The following is a 7,607-nucleotide window of genomic DNA, read 5'->3' on the forward strand; positions in this document are numbered from 1 at the left end:
CAATCTAAAAAGGTTGAGGATTTGTTTCTGTTTTTGTCAGATTTCTGCAATATTTGTAATTTCCACACTGATTAATTTCTATGATGGTGATTGAATGGATGATGAGCCTGTGTACAGAAACGACTGACAGAACCCATAGTATCTGTGATGGGTTTTTATGATCTCATGGTTTTTATGATCAACTCCTGACCCCTGTGACCCTGCACAGGATAAGTGGGTATAGAAAATGGATGGATGTAACTTATAATGTACTAATACATTTCTATCAAATATCAATAAGTATCAATAAATATCAATCATAATGGCTTTGTAATACATTCATAGAACATTCAGTTCACCTTCATAATGCATTCATAGAAAATTCATAAGCTGCACATAAGTATACCGCAAGTGTTGTCCAGTATTGTCACGTCACAGCACGATGGAAGGAACAATCCACAGTGTGGACTGATAACACAGAGGGGGTTATTACAAACAGAACAGGAAACAAAAGGACCCACAAAGGGTCTAATGAAGGAAGGACGATAAAACAAGAACAAAGCAAATTTGGGGCAACAGACAAGAAAGCCATTCAGGAACCAAGCAGGGAGCAAATGCAATTACTGACTAAAGAAAAGAGTGTAGGCAGGCACCGATATACAGAGATGATGAGGTCTGAACAAGGGACAGGTGTGAGCCATAACCAGTTAATCAATCACTAAAGACTTTAGGCAACAAGGAACAGGTGGGGGTCGTTAACAATCATAAGGCAATAAAGACTCAAACACCGGGAAATACTAACAGGAGAAAGAGGGATAACCAGGCAAACCCAATACTGAATAACAAAACTCAAAAGTCCACTGAAGTTGGCCAGCCCCACAACAGTAGGAGATGCTCAGATCTCAACCATAACACTCAACCCATTTAGAAATGCAGCAGCCTGAAAAGACTAGGACCTGTGAAGTGCACAAAACTAAGGGAAAGAGAATTGGGTGGCTAGCAACACCAGCTGGCCAAACAGGGAAACGGGCAGGACAGGACCAGCTAGGAACTAATCCTGACACAGTTTTGGTTGTTCTGTCATGAACACGATAAATGATGGTCACATAGATCAGTTTCCTTAATCCTTACAACAGGTCTGACAGTTTTACTGAACAATTTAATATGAATGACAGCTACATTTATAAAGCACTTCAAGACACCCAAAGCACTTTACAGAACCAATGAGCAGCCACTACAACTAGCACCACTGTGTAATACCTACCTGGATGATGCAACAGCTGCCCTTATGCACCAGTACGCTCACCAATAGTAGCTAAGGTGGTGAAGGGGCCAGAAAAAATGCACCAGTTAGATATAGGGCTTGATTAGGAGGCTATGTATGAAAGGACCACGGTGGGTAATTTTAGGCAGGTCAACAGGGTGCCACCTCAACTCTATCAAAAGATGCCCAGGGATCTTTTATGACCTCATCTCATCCAAAGAACAGTTCCATTTTTATAGCACAGTGTTCCCATCACTGTACTGGGATCTATACAGACTGTCACCCATCAGCACCTCTTCCAGCAGCAACTTGGCCTTCCTAGTTGGTCTCCTATCCAGTTACTGTCGAAGGCCAAACCTACTTAGCTTTAGAAAGATTACCTGATCTAAACTACAGGTGGTATGGCTGCTGACAAAGGGGGGTAGAATTCTGTCCAAGCACTCCGAGCTGCTGGATACAACATCTGCTTATTATCCAGACATTTTCATCCAAAGTGAGGACTGGAGAGGACTGATACCATGTTGAAGATACCATACTGTATACATACCAGTAATGTATAGAGTATAAGATTCATTGATGCAAATAAAGTTTGGTAACAGTACAACAGGTGGAACATGATGGTGTGTAGCTCAGTAGGTTATGCATCAGTGTCTATGACCTGAAGGTTGTGAGTTCAGTTCAGTCCTCATTTTGGACAAGAGTGTCTGATAAATAAGCAGATTCAGCATGAAGCAACAATTACCCCCCCATTTCCAGTATGCTTCTCATAATGACCCCCTGACTAGCCCCATCCCTTGCTATATGTGACCTGTCGGTTGAGTGAAGGACTTCACATCCGAAATACATTTTCATTTCCAATCCAAAAAATGTCTACGTTTTACTTTACCATTTGTTTTACATTAATACAGTTAAATGTTGACAAATGCTTAATTATATATAGCATTAACTAACACAGATGGAACTCGTACTACCATTGCTTGTTAATATCATTCATTTTGAAAAAATCCCATTTAGTTGTCTGTTTGTTTAGTAAGTCAATCATTCAGGAAATTTATTTCATCTACATCAGACAACTAGATGTTAATGCCTTACAGTGCACTGTTCCAGTCACTTTTTTAATCTTATTTTTTGCATATTAAAAATACATTCCCGGAAGAATAAAAAACTTAATTCTTATAGGTCGGTGGTTGGTTTAGAACATGAAACATGAAAGTGTTAACCGTTGTAATGACAAATAAACGGTAATAAAAAAATAAAACAGTAATTAAATACAGAAAGGCGGATGTTATGTAATATTTCTTGCTGTCTTCTTTCCTTCTCTTATCGTTATTACGGTAGTAATTGTAAAAGGAAGTCTTATCCAAGTAATATAATACGTGAGAAGAATACGTGTACAGCCGCTGGCTGGAGCGCTTATCCTCAGTGTCAAACAGGATAGACTTTCTACATAAACCGTAAGAATCGTTAGCAAGTATGGGCTTTGAGTTGGATCGTTTAATGTGGCTGTGAACCCTGACTTTATATGCATCTTGTGTAATGAAGTTTTGGAGAACCTGTTGACAACCCCTTGTGGCCACGTATTTTTGCTCGCTGTCTGCTCCCTTGGATTGTGCAGAAAAGCATCTGTCCGGTGAAGTTTCGACGGATGTCCGCGAAAGAGTTAAATCACTTTCTCCCTTTGAAAATTTTGATTTTGAAGCTGGACATTAAATGTGACAATCATGTTAGCGGCTGCGAAAAACCTGTGAAGCTGCAGCATGTGGCGGAGCGCGCAAAGATCTGCGATTACTCCCGTATGCGGGAACGGGGGAGGAGACGCAGTGGCGAACCTGAAGGGCTCGGTCTCCCACATGCGAGAAACACATGATTATAGGCAGGTTGGTGCTGCCCCATAAAGAGCGCGTATTAAATAAAAACTGCTGTTTAAACGATCCCAAATTGCAAAACAGCACATTGCAAGCCAAAGCGGCCGACTTGCTTAAGGAATTAAAAAAGCGATCGTTAAAATCGAGTAAAAGGTAGAAGTTGCTTGTCGTCAAACTTTGTTTCAGTTGACAGCGCTGAAGTGCCAGAAGCGATTCAGGGAGTCCGGCTGGATGCGCCCCGCGAAGGACTCGCACCTCCTTGCCAGCTAATACTGTAGAAAGTAGTTTCCTCTTTTCTCACAGCTTCCTTTGATCGCGTTTTTATTTTTCATACATTGTTTTCAGAGAGCATCTTTGTATTACACTAAGTATGAAACGCGCCCCTTTTTTGATTTTCATATGCCCTCTTTGTGGTATTCTACATTTTAACCAGGCCTTGACTGTGTCTCTACTAAACTCCATTGGGCACAAGGCAAGGAACAACACGGGATGGGGGGCTAGTCCATCGCAGGATAATATATCATTAAAATAATGCACTTATTGCATTTGGCGTTTATATAACTGTTTGTATGCGTATATTTGAGCTTATTGTATGTGACTCCTTACAGTATTATTACTGTACTTTGTCTTTTCATGTCATTTCAAGGGGGGGTGGCATGGTGGTGCAGTGGTTAGCACTGTTGCCTCACACCTCTGTGTCCCAGGTTCAAGTCTCCGCCTGGGTCACATGTGTGTGGAGTTTGCCGGTTTCCCCCCACAGTCCAAAAACATGCTGAGGCTAATTGGAGTTGCTAAATTGCCTGTGGTATGCATGTGTGAGTGAATGGTGTGTGAGTGTGCCCTGCGATGGGCTGGCCCCCCTCCTGGGTTGTTCCCTGCCTCGTGCCCATTGCTTCCAGGATAGGCTCCGGCAGGTACGGATTACGGACCAGGCCAGCGGGGCCGCTGCCCTTGGGGTGCAGGGGGCCCGTGGGGCCCACACAACCCATAATCCGTCCCTGGGCTCCGGACCCCCCGCGACCCATTAGGATAAGCGGTTTGGAAAATGGATGGATGGATGTCATTTCAAGGGTCCAATTACTCGCACATTTGTTTTCTTGTATTAAAATAAAAGTGCCTATTTCTCCAGCAAAATTGCTACAAAGATTAAACTGAATGCAATCAACAACGTAAAAACAAATCATACTATTTTAATTCATGCTATAATGATGATGATGATGATGATGATGATTATTATTATTATTATTATTATTATTATTATTATATTGTTATACTTGTGGTTCAGTCAAGTATACTCGTGCACAATATGCTTGCAAATATTTTAAAAACAAACTATCACAAGTATAGGCCTATATTTTTATATTAACATAATAAAGTAATACTAAACACAAACACTAAATCACTAAACACAAACCGACAAATTAAACTTTTATTTACACGTTTTTTTCTGCAGAAATGTGGGTTAAAGACTCCGGTTGCTGTATTAGTCTATTGATATACGCTCTCAGCAACTACCCGAGAGCCCGTTCGATGAATGAAACGAACTTACAGGTTATCGGACACTCGGTCAGTGACTCAAACGAACGGTTCGCGAACCGATCCCAAGAGCCCTTGCGGCGTTTACTGCGGAAATGCAGTTACGCTCTTAAAAAGAATTAAATAAACGCAACTCTTCATCATTTATCACAACAGTAAATTATTGCATTTCTGTATAATAAAACTATATGTCTTTCATCAAAGAACAAACTAAGATATTTATTACTTTGACGTTTACACAACAACATATGTAAGTTTACTCATGCTCATTGTATGTGTATGTGTGATTGTATTGGTAATATTGCAGTTGTTAACTGTGATGTAGTCCTTGATACTCATGCATATGAATTTGGCTTAAGTAAAGAAAATAAAAACTATATATACACGCGTGTTTATTTAGCACACCCTTTCTGCTTTTTATATATAGTTTTTTTATTGTGAATAGTCAAACTGAACATTTTTGTTGAACACCAGCGTTATCTTTCAGTCAAATAACGTAACCTTGAGACAGATATATTATCCGATCCCATGATTTGTTGAGTCATATGGTCAGGCGCAAAAAAAAAGATGGAAAAAAAGTGAATCACAGAATCGGTTTTAGAATCGATTCATTACAACGGACAGTTCGAAAGAATCGAATCAGTTAATTGAGCCGAACTTCCCATCACAATTTGCGACATGACCTGCTTGTAACCGTTTTAATTTCATTTATGTATGTGATGTGAATTGGTGTTACCTTAAAAAATAAGTCACTTCATGTCTCATCCGGTACATGGAACCAGTCAAAGAATGCCAGTCAAACAGATATATACAGCGTCCCGTTATATATTCTTTGTGCCTCCCCTGAGAATACTGTTATAAAAATGTTCTTATGTAGGAAGAGCATATCGAGGTTTTGTAAATAGATGGTATGTTATCGTGTTAATAAACTACCTAACGTTGTTCTTGTAGAAGTATGGACTGCAGGTAACCGTGGGTAGGACACGGTGTGAAGATGATGGATTACATTCAGGCGATTGCATGTGGTTGTGTTTCACCCAGCTTACAGATGTGGAAATTCATATTAGCTGGAGGGATTTGTAGTTATAGAGTTTGTTTTCAAGTTGCTCTCCCGATACTTACATCACCACTAGGTTTGCGTTTCCTTTTTTCCTTCTCTATAGGGATTACTTCTTAGGTAATGCCCTTTTATGTTGCTGTGTTATACTATACTGCCTCTAGGTCTTTCTCTATTCTATGCCTTTCAATTTAGGTTGTACAGTAAAGCGTACTGAACTTCATTAATCCCAGGGAATATTTTGTCCATGAGTAACATGACAATAAAACTATGGAGAATAAATACCACTTTGTTGGGGGATAAAAGTTTGTTTTTGTTGTTTCCCTTCAAATTTAGTTAAGCAGTAGGTCTGTAAATAGAGATCAACCAAGGTCCAGAAGTTCTCGAGGCACGAAAGAAATGAGAAGCTGCTAGTATTCATTTGTCTGTGTGCGTGTGTCTGTGTGCATCTGTCTGTGTGCATCTATCTGTGTGCATCTGTCTGTGTGCATGTGTCTGTGTGCATCTGTCTGTGTGCGTGTGTCTGTGTGCATCTATCTGTGTGCATCTGTCTGTGTGCGTGTGTCTGTGTGCATCTGTCTGTGTGCGTGTGTCTGTGTTCATCTGTCTGTGTGCGTGTGTCTGTGTGCATCTATCTGTGTGCATCTGTCTGTGTGCGTGTGTCTGTGTGCGTGTGTCTGTGTGTGTGTGCCTGTGTGCATCTGTCTGTGCATCTGTCTGTGTGTGTGTCTGTGTGCCTGTGTGCATCTGTCTGTGTGCGTGTATCTGTGTGTGTGTGTCTGTGCATGTGTTTGTGTCTGTCTGTGTGTATATCTGCGTGTGTTTCTGTGTGTTTCTGCGTGTGTTTCTGTGTGTGTCTACGTGTCTGTCTGTGTGTATCTGTATGTCTATGTGTCTGTGTGTGTCTGTTTATGTGAGTGTTTGGGTATCTGTGTGTGTATCTGTCTGTGTGTCTGTCTGTGTATGTCTGTGTGTCTGTCTGTGTAGGGACAGTCACATCACTGCTGAGTTGTCACAGCTGGTCGCAGTTGTACCTTCTATGTCACAACTGCACAAATCCTCTTCCACCTTCATGAGGATTCTGTGAGCCAGTATGACAGCCCCCCCCCCATTCTTGATCATGATAGATATTTTTTCTCTCCACACACTGTGCAACCTTCCCTCCATGTAGATGCAACACTACTCTGAATTTTTCTTCTGTAAGTGAACAGTCATTACATGCTTTTTGAACATTTTCCTAACCATTAGCTCATCAGATGCTCACTTTTTGACAATTTTTTTGCACTTCATGCTTTTATTCTTTCAGTTCCCATGTCCCTCATCCATCCCCCCAACATCTCTGTCTAGTTTATCAGCAGTCATGAGCCTCTTTAGCTTTATCTGGTAAATCTGCATTTATCTCACAAATGTGTCACAACAGATTCAGCTTCAGTGCAGACAAGCAGACTGATTCAGCTTCAATGGAGACAAGCAGACAGATTCAGCTTCAGTGCAGACAAGCAGACAGATTCAGCTTCAGTGCAGACAAGCAGACAGATTCAGCTTCAGTGCAGACAAGCAGACAGATTCAGCTTCAGTGCAGACAAGCAGATTCAGCTTCAGTGCAGACAAGCAGACTGATTCAGCTTCAATGGAGACAAGCAGACAGATTCAGCTTCAGTGCAGACAAGCAGACAGATTCAGCTTCAGTGCAGAGAAGCCGACAGATTCAGCTTCAGTGCAGACAAGCAGACAGATTCAGCTTCAGTGCAGACAAGCAGACAGATTCAGCTTCAGTGGAGACAAGAAGACAGATTCAGCTAGATATCACAGTCTGGTGCTGTCAGCTTAATATTCAGCTATATTTCGAGTAGTTTTTCTGACCAAATAAAGGGTCCTTTTATATAATGTATAACTTCTGTTATGT

General features: G+C 41.0%; 1 pseudogene; it reads left to right on the top strand.

Moving 5' to 3' along the window:
* Positions 1 to 2,716: 2,716 nt before the first annotated feature.
* On the top strand, positions 2,717 to 3,298 carry LOC125744900 (E3 ubiquitin-protein ligase PDZRN3-B-like; annotated as a pseudogene).
* The last annotated feature ends 4,309 nt before the right edge of the window (positions 3,299 to 7,607 follow it).

The sequence above is a fragment of the Brienomyrus brachyistius genome, chromosome 6 (genome assembly GCF_023856365.1).
Source record: "Brienomyrus brachyistius isolate T26 chromosome 6, BBRACH_0.4, whole genome shotgun sequence".
NCBI lineage: Eukaryota > Metazoa > Chordata > Actinopteri > Osteoglossiformes > Mormyridae > Brienomyrus > Brienomyrus brachyistius.